Source organism: Neovison vison, chromosome X (assembly GCF_020171115.1).
Source record: "Neovison vison isolate M4711 chromosome X, ASM_NN_V1, whole genome shotgun sequence".
NCBI classification, from domain to species: Eukaryota; Metazoa; Chordata; class Mammalia; order Carnivora; family Mustelidae; genus Neogale; species Neogale vison.
In genome coordinates, this window is record NC_058105.1 from 108,403,646 (window position 1) to 108,418,688 (window position 15,043).

Below are 15,043 nucleotides of genomic sequence, written 5' to 3' on the forward strand. Positions count from 1 at the left end.
GACTTAGAATTGGAATTGGAATTCAGAACTGAGTAAAGGGTACTCCTTAGTAAATCCATTAGCCTCTAATTCAGGATCTATGGCAGGTTACACTCCCAAAAGTGAATGTAAAACAGAGAAAAATGGAACTTCATGAAAATTGCAACCTGTTTTTTATTACATTCAGTCTCTGATTGGATTAGGGTAATCCTTCTTTACGGTAGCAAGACCAAACTACATGGTGTTTTCAAACAAACATTTTAAATTTGAAGACAGAAACTGTTAAAATTAAAGAATTGTAAAAAGTTAATACCATACACTTATTAAGTATAAGACAGACGTGGTGTTTATTTTAATGAAGTAGATCCCCAAACAAGAACCATTATCAGAGATAAAAAAAAGTTTAATTTATAATCATATAAGAGTTGATTCAACAATAAGTATATATCTGACAATAAAGCTTCAAAACATATGAAACCAGCTTTAGTAGCAGAAAAAATTCAGTATGAATGCAGATTTAAAGAATACTGGTGGTCACAAAGATTCACAACCAATAATCTCTTCTAGGAAGAATTTGTTCCCTCACTTATTTTTTTCCCTCACATTTTGCCTCAGCTGCAGAGAGCCACAAGAGCATACTTGTTAACCTGCGCAACGCACATCCAAGTATTGATTATGGTAGGGTTCTACATTTCATGCCTGATCAAAGCCTTTCAGTCCACTAGGGGATAATCCTGATGGACTGCGTACATTGCAGGCAGTGGTATGGTATTGTCTGAGGCTTTGCTGGGACTACAATACAATTTAATTTTTCTCTTTGCTTAATCTTAACCTACCCCCACCCTATTCACAGGTGTTGCTATGTAGTAAATATCTTACACTGACAACTTGTCAATATCTGCTTTTGGATAACCCAACCTGACAAACATTACCAACAAACTTCCCAATTAATATTTTTGTACATTATAGCCAACAACTGTAGAACACACATTTTTTAAAAGTGTACATAGAACATGCACTTACACATGTTCTGGGCCATATAATAAGTTTCAGTAAATTTCAAAGGACTAAAATACAAGTTATATTTTATGATTCCAATGCAATTAAATTAGAAATCATTATCAATAAGGTAACTAGAAAATCAACAAATATTTAGAGGTTAAGTACTGCACTTCAATCCAGGACTTAAAAGCAATACACTAATAATGTAACTGTAGAAAGAGAAATTAGGGAATCAATTCTATTTACTATAGCACCTAAAACCATAAGATACCTAGGAAGAAACCTAACCAAAGAGGTAAAGGATCTGTACTTGAGGAACTACAGAACACTCATGAAGGAATTGAAGAAGATACAAAAAGATGGGAAAAAAACCATTCCATGCTCATGAATTAGAAGAATAAACATTGTTAAAATGTCTATGTTGCCCAGAGCAATCTATACTTTCAACACCACCCTGATCAAAATAACAACAGTATTTTTCAATGAGCTAAAACAAACAATCCTAAAATTTGTATGGAAGCAGAAGAGACCCCAAATTGCCAAGGAAATGTTTAAAAAGAAGAACAAAGCTGGAGGTACCATGTTGGCTGATTTCAAGCTATATTACAAAGCTGTGATCACCAAGACAGCATGGTACTGGTACAGATACATAGACCAAAAACAGATACATAGACCAATGTAACAGAATAGAGAGCCCAGATATGGACCCTCAACTCTATGGTCAACTAATCTTTGGCAAAGCAGGAAAATTAGACAGCTATATACGGAAGAATGAAACTCGACCATGCTCTTACACCATACACCAAGATAAACTCAAAATGGATGAAAGACCTCAATGTGAGACAGGATTCCATTAAAATCCTAGAGGGGAACATAGGCAGTAACCTCTTCAACACTGGCCACAGCAACTTCTTTCAAGACACTTTTCCAAAGGTAAGGGAAACAAAAACAAAAATTAACTTTTGGAACTTCATCAAGATAGAAAACTTCTGCACAGCAAAGGAAATAGTCAATGAATCAAAGAGGCAACCCACGGAATGGAAGAACATATGTGCAAATGACAGTACAGATAAAGGACTGGTATCCAAGATTTATGAAGAGCTTCTCAAACTCAGTACCCAAAAGACAAATAATCAAGTCAAAAATGGGCAGAAGATATGAACAGACACTTCTCCAAAGAAGATATACAAATGGCTAACAGACACATGAAAAAATGCTCATCATCATTAGCCATCAGGGAAATTCAAATCAAAACCACATTGAGATATCACCTTACACCAGTTAGAATGGCCAAAATTAACAAGACAGGAAACAACATGTGTTGGAGAGGATGTGGAGAAAGGGGAACCCTCTTCCACTGTTGGTGGGAATGCAAGTTGGTGCAGCCTCTTTGGAGAACAGTGTGGAGATTCCTCAAGAAATTAAAAATAGAGCTTCCCTACGACCCTGCAATTGCACTCCTGGGTATTTACCCCAAAGATACAGATGTCGTGAAAAGAAGGGCCATCTGTACCCCAATGTTTATAGCAGCAATGGCCACAGTCGCCAAACTATGGAAGGAACCAAGATGCCCTTCAACGGATGAATGGATAAGGAAGATGTGGTCCATATACACTATGGAGTATTATGCCTCCATCAGAAAGGACGAATATCCAACTTTTGTAGCAACATGGACGGGACTGGAAGAGATTATGCTGAGTGAAATCAGTCAAGCAGAGAGAGTCAATTATCATATGGTTTCACTCATTTGTGGAGCATAACCAATAGCATGGAGGACAAGGGGCGTTAGAGAGTAGTAGGGAATTTGGGTAAATTGGAAGGGGAGGTGAACCATGAGAGACTATGGACTCTGAAAAACAGTCTGAGGGGTTTGAAGTGGCGGGGGGGTGGGAGGTTGGGGTACCAGGTGGTGGGTATTATAGAGGGCACAGCTTGCATGGAGCACTGGGTGTGGTGAAAAAATAATGAATACTGTTTTTCTGAAAATAAATAAATTGGGAGGAAAAAAAAACAAAAAAAATACAAAAAACCACATTGAGATCATTGAGATACCATCTTACACCAGTTAGAGTGGCAAAATTGACAAGGCAGGAAACAACAAATGTTGGAGAGGATGTGGAGAAAGGGGTACCCTCTTACACTGTTGGTGGGAATGCAAGTTGGTACAGCCACTTTGGAAAACAGTGTGGAGGTTCCCCAAAGTGTTAAAAATAGAGCTACTTTATGACCCAGCAATTGCACTACTGGGTATTTACCCCAAAGATACAGAGGTGGTGAAATGAAGGGGCACATGCACCCCAATGTTCATAGCAGCAATGTCCACAATAGCCAAAATATGGAAGGAAACAAGATGCCCTTCAACAGAGGAATGGATAAAGAAATAGTTGTCCATATAGACAATGGAATATTACTCATCTATCAGAAAGAATGAATGAATATCCACCATTTGCTTTGACATGGATGGAACTGGAGGGGATTATGCTAAATGAAATAAGTCAGTCAGAGAAAGACAATTATCATATGGTTTTACTTATATGGGGAACATAAGGAATAGCATGAAGGACATTAGGAGAAGGAAGGGAAAAATGAAGGGAGGGGAATCAGTGGGTGAGATGAATCAGGAGAGACTGTGGACTCTGAGAAACAAACTGAGGGTTTTAGAGGGGAGAGGGTAGGAGGATGGGTTAGCCTGGTGATGGGTATTAAGGAGGGCTCATATTGCTTAGAGCACTGGGTGTTATGCACAAACAATCATGGAACACTACATCAAAATCTATGATGTATTGTATGTTGACTACCATAACATAATAAAATTAAAAAAATACAAAAAAGGAAAAACTCTTTTTAAAAAAAGATTTGATTTATTTTCCAGAAAGAAAGAGAACAAGAGAGCACAAGCAGTGGGAGCAGCAGGCAGAGGTAGAGGGAGAAGCAGACTCTCTGCTGAGCAGGGAGCCCCATGCAGGAGTCGATCCCAGGACCTGCAATCATGACCTAAGCCAAAGGCAGATCCTTAACTGACTGAGCCACCCAGACATCCTGAAAAAAGAACTCTTTACTAGTCATTTAATAAAGGAGGATACCAAATTAAATAGCTAATAAAATATGAAAATATGTCCAATCTTATTATACATTTGGGAAACACATACTAAAACTACCATGAGAGAGAACTAAATACCTGTCACAAGACTAAAATGCAAAAAGAAAAAATAAAGTGACAGGAAGAATGTTGGCAAGTATGTGGAATAGAGCTCTCAAAATGTTGGTGGAAATGTGAATTAGGACAACTCTTTTGGCAATATCCTGTTAAGGTGAACATACGTATAAAACAACAATACTAATTGTTTAGTAGATACACAGTAGTAACGTATACTTGAATGGAAGTTTACATGGCAACATATCTTAATAACTAAAAATGGGAAAAAGCCTTGAATGTCCATCAACAATGGAATGTAAATAGTCTGTAAACTATTTGTACAGTGGAAAGCTACATAGCAGTAAGAATGAACAAATCTATACAAAACATGAGTGAATCGCACAAGTAATGTTGATCCAAAGAGGCCAGAAACAAGGAGCTTCATACTGTTCCATTCAATTTCTATAAAATTAAAAAACACTGATTTAACCCATGGTTTTAGGTTAAGACAACAGTTCCTTTTGGTGGGGACCATGAGTAGGCAGATATAGGAGAGATCCTTCAGATATACTGGTAACACTTGATTTCTCTAGCTGGGTGTTGTTTACACTGGTATGTTTGTTTTCTAAAACTCTGAGCTTTATATCTATTATGTGTACACTTCTCTATTGATATGTTATAGTTCATTAAAAAGCTGCATTGGAAAAACCCAAGTATGTCAGAGTTGTAGTTATCTTGAATGCTTTCAATGGCCCTCCTCTTTTGTCCATTGGAGGCCGAACTTCCAAGCAAGACAGAAAAGTCTCTTCGTAATATGGTCCCTATCCACATTTACATCCTCATCTTTAGTAAGGCCTTATTTCTCATAACCTATGTGGAATGATTTTCAGTTCTTTCATTGGTCCTACTTTTGCAAACCTCTTGGTTTAAGCATGCATGGTTCTTTCTTCCTAAATTTGCTTCTACTTCTCTTTTGCTCGATGACTTCCTGGCCAGAGAAGTCTTCTCTGGCCAGGAAGTCATCAAGCAGTCTCCTTTGTTACCTTATGTGTGTCCTGTACTGCAATTAGGACTTCTTTTGCTTTTCAACTTAACATTACTGTACTTTGTAACCTTTCTGGTGTTGGCTCCATCATTATTCTGGATTTACATCACCTGAGAACAGATTTCACCTCTCATTAAGCAAGGTGCCTGAGAAACCCTTGGTATTCCATTCATGTTTACTGAATATGCAACTCCTTGTATCAAATATCAGACCATCCGTTGGCTCTTTGAGGACTCTGTGCTCTGGAATTCATTTCCCCCAAGATAGTCTGTGTTCATGTCCAGAGTTAACTCTGAGATGTTTAACCTGAACACTGGGGGTTCAATCAGTCAAGAGCCAGAGTGCCAAAGCCCACCAGTTGTTTTAAAAGAAAGCACTTAAAATGAAGAATCAATATTTTTAAATTACTGAGAACTGAAAAAGCCAAAAAGGGACCCTGAGGTATCAGAGTGGTAGTAGCTGCAAAAAGTAGCTGCTATCCTGACCACTGGGGAGCAAAAGAAAGAGCTTAAAAAGAGAGGCTTGAAGGTGGGTTCCCACAGAATAGTTCCTTCCGCCTCTGACCGCATTTCTCCCTCCCATGTTGAGCCCTACAATCTCCTGATGGAACTCTTTCTTGGTAAAGCCTAACACAGAGCAGCTGGAATTGCAGAAATGGGGTCTACAGTCTTAGCCAGAGCTCCACAAGGCAGAGTACAGAGGGGTAGGTTTGAGGTTGAGAGGCAACAACTTAAGGGCCAGCACAGTGGGGATGAGGGAACAGGATCTAAAGTAGAATTCAGAAGCGTAACCCTTTCATCTCTTCTAAAGGGATTAAGGGTCAGTGCTTAAACTGCTCTCTTGAGTATTATTTTAGTCTTCAGAGAGACCAAATGGCAAGCTTGAATGGTCCCCTAAGTTCTGAGATGAAATGGAACTTCCTGGACATCCTCAGGAGCAGACCTGGATAAAGGAGCATATTCTGATAGAAGGACACACAGAACAGATTTCACAAACACTGGCAAACCTGAGCAGAATAGAGGGCCCTGTGATTTAGGGATTATAATAGTAACCATGGTGACTGTAATGTTTATGAGGCAAACCGCATGACCCAGTATATTTTCTACTGCTGTTGAAATATATCTCCATTTATAGATACTATTTCATTTAATAATAGCTAGAGGATGTAAAGTACTTCTTTTAAATGAGTAACTAGGCTTTAATTTAGCCTATCAACTCAAGAAGGACAAGAAAGTTTATCACACGCTGGTATTTTCAGCTGTTTTTACTGGAAAATGCAATTTATACTCATCCTTTTGCAACTTGGGCCAATTTAAACAAGATACCAATAAAAATCTATTTCTAAGTTTTATAGAAAAATAAATCTTATCTAAAAAGGCACAGCCTATTTTGCTATAATATGAGGGAGAGTACTAAAAAACTTCACAGTATTAAAAAATTCCATAATAAAAACAATTGTTTCAAGTGGAAAGCAGTTTATAGTACAAAAAGTTCCAGACTAGCAATAATGAGATTTCTTTACCTGTAGCAATTTCAATAGTGATGGCATCTTTGTATATTCGTGTATGTTTAGTATCATAAATAAAACCACCCCAGCATATGCTGATGTTAATTTTGGTTTTATAATAATGGATTTCATTTTTTTTATTCTCATTAGCAGACATTGCTTATACAGCTGTATCAATTTCATCACCTATTGTTATGCTAAAAACTATAGTCACTCAGTTTGAATTATGAAAACTCTGTATTTCAGGAACACTTGAGTAATGAATTTGGATGGCATCTTGTGTTGAAGAACAATTGTGTATTCATCTGTTGTGTTTCTGCTAACCTTGCCAGTGAAATAACCAACTGCCCTTTGCTTCAGAGAATCTTTTCAAGGATATTTGTAGAGCAAACAGCCTTGGGAGACAGAGATCGTGTCTCCCTCTGGAGTGAAACTCAGGCCTTCTTATTTCTCATTACAAAAGATTCAGGTTCCCTAAACTCAGGATTCTTCTCCTATAAGAGAGTCATTGTGTGTGCGACTGTCACCTGGCTTTCTCTGAATTACCCTGTGAGAACTGGGGCTTGGGAGAACTAGCACAAAAATGCTGATGCTCTGGCTACTGCTTGTATTAATTTTTTATTGTTGCTATTAAAAAATTACCTCAGGGACGCCTGGGTGGCTCAGTTGGTTAAGCAGCTGCCTTCGGCTCAGGTCATGATCTCAGCGTCCTGGGATCGAGTCCCACATCGGGCTCCTTGCTCAGCAGGGAGCCTGCTTCTCCCTCTGCCTCTGCCTGCCATTCTGTCTGCCTGTGCTCGCTCTCTCCCTCTCTCTCACTCTGATAAATAAATAAAATCTTTAAAAAAAAATTACCTCAGAGTTAGTGGCTTACAACAGACCAACACAGCTCTTACTGGGCTAAAATCAAGGTGTTGGCATGGCTGTGTTCCTTCTGGACCTTCCTTCTGGATGTTCCAGGGAAGAATTCATTTCTTTGCCTTTTCCAGATTCTAAGGGCTGACACTTTATTCCTTGGCTCATGGCTCCCTTCCTCCATCTTGAGAGCCAGCAAGGTAGCATCTCTCTGGCCCTGATTTCATCCTCACATCTCTTCCTCTGACCCCAGCCACGAAAGTTTCTCAAAGATTCACGTGATTAGAACAGGCCCTCCTGACCATCCAGGAGAGCCCACCTTGCCCCCACCCAAGATCTCTGAGCCAGTAGTCACTTACCTACCAGTATCCATGAAACCGACGGATAACTTGTTAGCTTGCAAAGCAGAGTGAAACCTCAGGTTCTTGAAACTATGACTTTTCCTTTGGGAATTGAATTTAGACATTTTAGCAAACATATCTAAATATAACATAAAGAGAGCTAAACAGAAGTCTCATTTTAGATACCCATGGCCTCTTTAATATTTCCATGTTTAGAAAGCAGATGTCCAAACTTCTCAGGCCACATGAACTAAATAAAACTATTAAACAAACTTGAAAACTATTCTGTAAGTTACTTATTCTCAAGATGTAGCATATGCAGGTCTATCCTGGGAGCTTGTCTAATAATCACATGTCTGTTGCAGCTCCATCTACCTGAGATTGTATTCCGGCTTTGACTGCAGAAATCTGAACGTTTAACCAGTGCCCCAAATGGTCCTTGTTTTGAGTTCCAGTTTTTTTGTTTGTTTGTTTGTTTTTTACCACCAATTATTTTTGTTGCTCTAGTAATTGAATTTATTTTTCTTTTCTTGAAAAAGTATCTACTTTAGATGGAATTGTAGAATCATGATAGCAAAGCTACATTCGTTATTTATTTACTAAAGAAAATGCTTCATTCAAAATATTGAGGCCTTGTAAGTGGTTAACCATATTTAGATGGCTCATCAATGACACATTAGAGACCAGTGGAGGACACCATATTCAAAAGCTCCCCATGTCAGCTTGTTCTAACAGGCATTGTGTTTGTGGATAAAATAACTTCAGTTCAATTTATTCTGATTGCAATGGTTTATATTACATTTTATAGTGACAATTTGGAAAAGATCATGAATGTTCATTTGGGATGATAGAAACATTCATAGACAGCATGATTAGATACAAATTAGTAGACTACTTCTGCCTACTGTTCTTAAAGACACACACATACATCTATGTTAACAATGTACATGAGCAAGAACTCAAAGAAGCAAGAAATCATAAGCAACAAAATTAAGAAAGACACCAAAACTGCAAAATTTCTTGCACAGATGGAAATGATGACACTTTCAGTCACTTCACCTCCATTTATTATTTGTAAGATTACATGTGGACATTCCTCACTTTGGCTTGCCTGCTAATTTGTATCTGTTAAAGGAAACTTGAAGCTAATTAGGGAAAAAAGTATTTTACATTACCTTTATAGGCTGTGTGATGTGGAAAAAATGGTGGCTGTATTGTCAAAGCATATATAGCTATTAAGATTACTTTGTGGGGATGTTTTAGGGGAGACCAAATTCTATTAAAATAAAATATTTTCCCCAGGCTTGCTGTTCACCCAAGTAAGTGAATCTTCTAGTTTGCTAATTTAACTATATTAAAAGTTCCACTTTTAAAAATCATCCATTTCATAAGAAACTGGAATCTACTTATTCTCACGCTAGAAGGCTGTTTTTTAAAAAATGAGTGTTCTTGTTCTGTCACTTCATTAAGTAATCAACACAAATTTTCAAAGCCATCTCTTTTTAGTCGAAGATTAAAATAGAAATCCATTTCATTTATTATACAATGCCATTGTCCTTGCCATGTACACTTATGTATGTCACAAGTTAGCATATTTATTTGACATCTGACAACAAATCATAAGTGGTGCAAATATTTTCATTAATTTAATAAACACTGATGAGGTCCAGGGCACCCATAAATGTTTGTGAGGTTGTGGACTGTGTGACTTTAGGGGTACCATTCACATCATATTTATAAGTGTCATGCCCCTGGAGTTGTGCAGTGCACAGCCTGCACAACTATATAAGGTGGCCCTGCATAATATGAAATGAGGCACACTGATAGGTGCCAGCAATGAATATAAGGATAATGGCATCAAAGTAGTTTTTCTTTCAGAACTTACAGTTTAGTAAGGGAGACTGACAATTAAAGGAACCTGTTATAAATCCCATGACAAAGAAAGTGCAGAGCCTTCTTTCTAGATAGCTGTCCAATTAAAATGGAAGAATAAATAAAGGTGAGCAGCTAAAGCTAGAACTTGTTCTGGGAACATTTCAAAGTATGGGATCTTAATCCAGGTTTTTTTTCTATAGTTCCTCAATATTAACATAAAATTTAATCATAAATACTGTGCTTGTGTAAATGAGATAAGTGCTCTTATTAACATCCTCTCTGCTCATGGTAAAGTCATAGCTATTAAATAAAACATGATTTTCTTGTATGTTCTCTTAGGCTCTTTCCTAGTTCTGCCTCCTGATCTCACCAATCCCATTTTGTGTGTCTCCTTTGTGTGCATAGTCAGTTTTTTATCATGTCCTTACCCGTTGGTCCATCCCTAATACTTCATGCCTCTAAGAGTTCATACATTTCCCAAGTCAAACTCAGTGTTCTTGGTAATTTAGCCCACTTCCAAACCCTGTTTTTGTTTGTTTGTTTGTTTGTTTACGATTCTATTTGTCAGAAAGAGAGCAAGCACACACAATCAGGAGGAGCTGTAGGCAGAGGGAGAAGCAGGTAGAGGAAGAAGCAGGTTCCCCACTGAAAAAGAAGCCAGATGCGGGACCCAATCCCAGGAACCCGATCCCGGGACCCTAGGATCATGACCTGAACTGCTTACTTTCAATTTGAATGTGATTTTTTTCCCTTAAAACCAAGTTTCTAGGTTTAAAATTTTTTTCTTATAAATGAAAGGTTCTTGAGAGCAGAAATTCTGATACATTTTGTTCAGACATACCTCTGGTGCCTAGAATAATGCTTAGCATTTTATGCCCATTATTTGCTAAGTGATTAGGTCTATGTGGGCCAATGACTAAAGACCTTCTGCTGGGACCTGCTGTCCAGCCTTTGATTCTAGGGAGGGCCCACAGCTCAACAGCGCCTCCCCGTGGTAATGAGTTCAACTGCAACTGACTAACTCCCGCAGTCTCAGAAACTAAGCACCAAATTCCCTTAAATTTCATAATGGCAGGAAGACTGCTCACGGAAATATCAACCAATGACTTAGGATCTCAGTCCTCTTTTTCTTGCTCTGGCAGTTACATGAGAGTACATTATGCTTGAGATTCCCAGTGGGGGCAATATAGATTTTCTTCATGTTTTCGTGCTTGGCTAACAAAACAGATCACAGTGCAACTCTGGTAAGATTTCTGGGAAAATGAATACATTATTTCGGGCAAGTTTTCCTCTCTGTGTGCCATTTTTTACTGCACCTGTACAATGGAATTCATGGCTGAAGTGTATGGGCCCATTAAGCTGGGACACTTTCTGTTCTGAACGTAAAGCTGGAATCTGACTCAAGTGCAACAGCCACACAGTGCAGTAGGAATTCCTTGGGACCTTGATCCCAAACAGAGTGGCAGGGCTTTGTACATAACATAGCACTAATATTGTATAACCTCACAAAAGAAAGGCCTTGGTCAGGTCTGTAGAAAACTTCCGAAGACCTCTGTTTATATTAGCTGCTATCTGAAGTTGATCCCTTACCTACTTCAATCCTCACCTTCACAACTGTTGGCAACAGCTGAGCCTCTTTGACTAGGCAACACCAGAGCCTCAGACCTCTGTCCTGTGCCTATTTTATTCCCTTGCTGGTCCCAGGAAATAGCACTTATCTGTTTGGGATGAGAATTTCTATGTATCACAGCTAACTTTAAACCTAGCTAATGTTACCACAAATGGCTCTGGAATCTGGTGACTCAGGCCAATACAGCTGGAGCAAATTTGGCAGACTTGGAAACTCTCCACATAAAAAACAGTGTCACCTTCTTTTTCACGTCTTGTGTTTGTCGTGGATCACATCCGGAAAGTAATGACCATCACCGAGACATGCTTGAAAAGTGTATATTTCTGAAGGAGACTTGGTATAGGGATATCATTCATTAACAAACTATGCTTACAACTGGCTTAAGAGGGCTGTTTTAAGAGAATTCTGGAGAGGCATAATTCCTAAAGGCTTATGGTACCTGATTGTATCCCTGCATTTCCTGGCCAGGAAAGCACTCCTAACATATACTTCCAGATTACACTTAAAGATGAATTACCATTACATATGACTATTTAAGCTGACTATTGTGGCCTGAATGTTCTGTCCTCCCCAGTTCATATGCTAAAGCCATAAGCCCCCAGTGTGGCTGTATTAGGAGATGGGGCCCTAAGGAAGTAATCAAAATTAACTGAGGGTATAAGGGTAAGGCCCTGATTTTAGAGGATTAGTGTCTTTATAAAAAGGTATACCAGAAAGCTCAGTCTCTTTCTCTTTTTTCCTGTGTACACATACCAAGGAGAGGCCATGTGAGGAAATAGTGAGAAGGTAGCTTCTCTAAGGCAGGCAGAGCGCTCTCACGGAAAACTGATCATGACTTGGTTTTGGATTTTAGCCTCCAGAACTGTGAAAAAATTAATTCCTGTTGTTGAAGCCACCCAGTCTGTGGTATTTTGTTATGGCAGCCCAAGCAGCCTACACTGACCCAGATTGTAAATAATAGAACCTGGGACATATGTTGCCATGGAAATATATACCTTTATTTGTATCTTCTGTTCATAACTTAGTAAAGCATGAACAACACTTAAGTACAAGCTCTAGAAACGTTAACTTTTTACCAAAAAGCATATATTTAAATTGAGTTCTTATCTTTGCAATTATTTTCTCCTGTGTGAAATTCAGACGAAGAAGTTCACAGGAAAAAAGTCATTGTCAAATTGGAATTCTAAGTCAACTTCAAACTGAGATTTTTATTTGAGAGATGATAAAATTGTAAATGAGGGACAAATGCATAAAAATGGGGATTTAAAATTGCTAATAAAGAAATAGGAGTTATCAGACATTTTAAATTTAGGATTATGCAAATTGATAGGTTTTTTTTATGTAGAAACTCGGGGTAATTACTAGACATAAGTCCCTTTAGTAATTAAGAGATGCAATTTGTATTCTGAAAAATCATAGGCTACGAAAAAAGGTTTTAGATCAAAAATATTTGATTGTAACTATCAAATGAGATGGGTTCTTAAGTGCTATTCTAATGATTATCTTTTAAAATCTTAGATTTTCATTACTTATGTATTAAGTGCTCAGTTAATATCTATTGGACGAGTGTGAAAGTCAGTAAAAATTAAAGGCACTCCAAGAATGTAATTTTTAAAGCTGTTGGGAACTTCCTAAAGCATTATTTACTTTGACAGTTGGGGATGCTAACTGGAAAGTAGTTTCTCTGTTAAAATAAGGTAATTTTTGACATTAAAAAAAAAGCAATATTGAAGGTTGAAGAAAGGGTGAGCTACTTTGATTTTTTTTCAAAAGAATTTTTTAAATTGCACATTATCATCTTAATGGAAGTTTGGAGTACATATGTTGTCAAATAAAAGTTCAACTAATTTTGGTAGATGCTATTAAGCTATGTAAAGAAGAGGGAGGGAGGGGAAGAGGAAATGAGAGATGGATAGGAAAATGGATGGATGAGTTGTTCTCATTTAAGGAAGAATTATATCGGCCATTTCTACAAAGAGTACCTCCTTTTGCTAAAACACTGTCAGGTCAAAGATCTGACCTTTGACTTTGGTCAAAGATCTAGCACATTTCCTGTGACCTTAAGTGTTCTTGACTAAGTTTCAGTCCCAGGTCTGTTAGCAACACTTCTTCGGATATAGAAATCAACTTACCTGTGCCTCAGAATGTTGTAAGTAAGACGAAATGCTTACATAAGCTGGTACTTTCCCACCTTTAAAAATACAGAACTACCTTCCAGGTTGTGATGGTCTGAAAAATTCAATGCAGTACTGTTTGGGTTGTATTATTGCAAGTTCAACAACAAAAAAATATTTTTGATACTTTCTCCAGTTTTCATTTATTGTAAATGTAGGAAATAGACCAATAGTTACCTGAGACAGTCTCAAATAATAATGTGGCAGTTACTTTCTAACTGGACTTACTAGGACTATAAGAACTACACTTGTCGGGGGGCATCTGGGTGGCTAAGTGGGTTAAGCCACTGCCTTTGGCTCAGGTCATGATCTCAGGGTCCTGGGATCGACCCCCACATCGGGCTCTCTGCTCAGCAGGGAGCCTGCTTCCTCCTCTCTCTCTGCCTGCCTCTCTGCCTGCTTGTGCTCTCTCTCTGTCAAATAAATAAATAATAAAAATCTTTAAAAAAAAAAAGAACTTCACTTGTCTGAGAACAGCATATATAGAGAGAGACGTATGGAGCAACATGCATTTTATTTGTGTGTGTGTGTGTGTATCCCATTTCTTTCATTCTTCATAGTGAAATTTTTCCACAATATGTATATTATAAATCATTCCTTTGCTTGATATAGAATTAGGCAGTAGCTGCAATTAGTTCAAAGATGTGTATCAGAATTTGATGATAATGAAGGAATAATAATATCAACAGACCATATACTATGCCAGAGTATCAATATCTTTTTACAAATATCTACCTACTTAGTTTCATTTTATATTTGGGTGTGAGCTGGAAGAGGAAATTATTCAACTTAATTTCCATATTGGCGTAGTAAATGTGTAAAATCCCACTGGCAGAACAGTAATGAAATTTGGCATCACATTTTACCTCAATTTTGAATGTGAATTTAACTTCAAGATGTGGCTTTAGGTGAGCTGAAAAGAAACATAGTGAGAGAAAAAAGTGTTTCAAAACTTAAATAAAAATATAACTTGTAGACAGAATAACCAGCCTCTCAGAGACACCTACTTCCTTATTCTCTCCCCTTACCCCCTCCAACCTGTGACTATGTTATGCTGCATTGCAAAATGGAATCAAAGTTGGAGATTCAACTAAGTTTGCTCATCAGATGACCTTAAAAGCTTTGTCTTGGGTTGTCTAGGTGGGCCCAATGTAATCAGAATATATTGGCCTGCAGAAGAGAAGGTCAGAGGAGGTGGGGCTATGGAAGAGGGCAGGGGATGTACTGAGAGGATTTGAGCCCCATTGCTGGCTGAAACAACTACTTACTTTGTAATTTCATCTCATGTATAAAATTAAGTTTTTTTTACTTTATCACTAATCACACTGTATCATTTGAAGTCTCATTTCTATCATTCAGGATTGTGTTTACAAGATTCTTTTTTTTTTTCTTCCAATTTATTTATTTTCATGTTTACAAGATTCTTAATTGTTGAGACATGAGGTGGAAATCTGTCCATTTTTATTGCTTTGTACTATTCACCGAATGGATGTCACAAT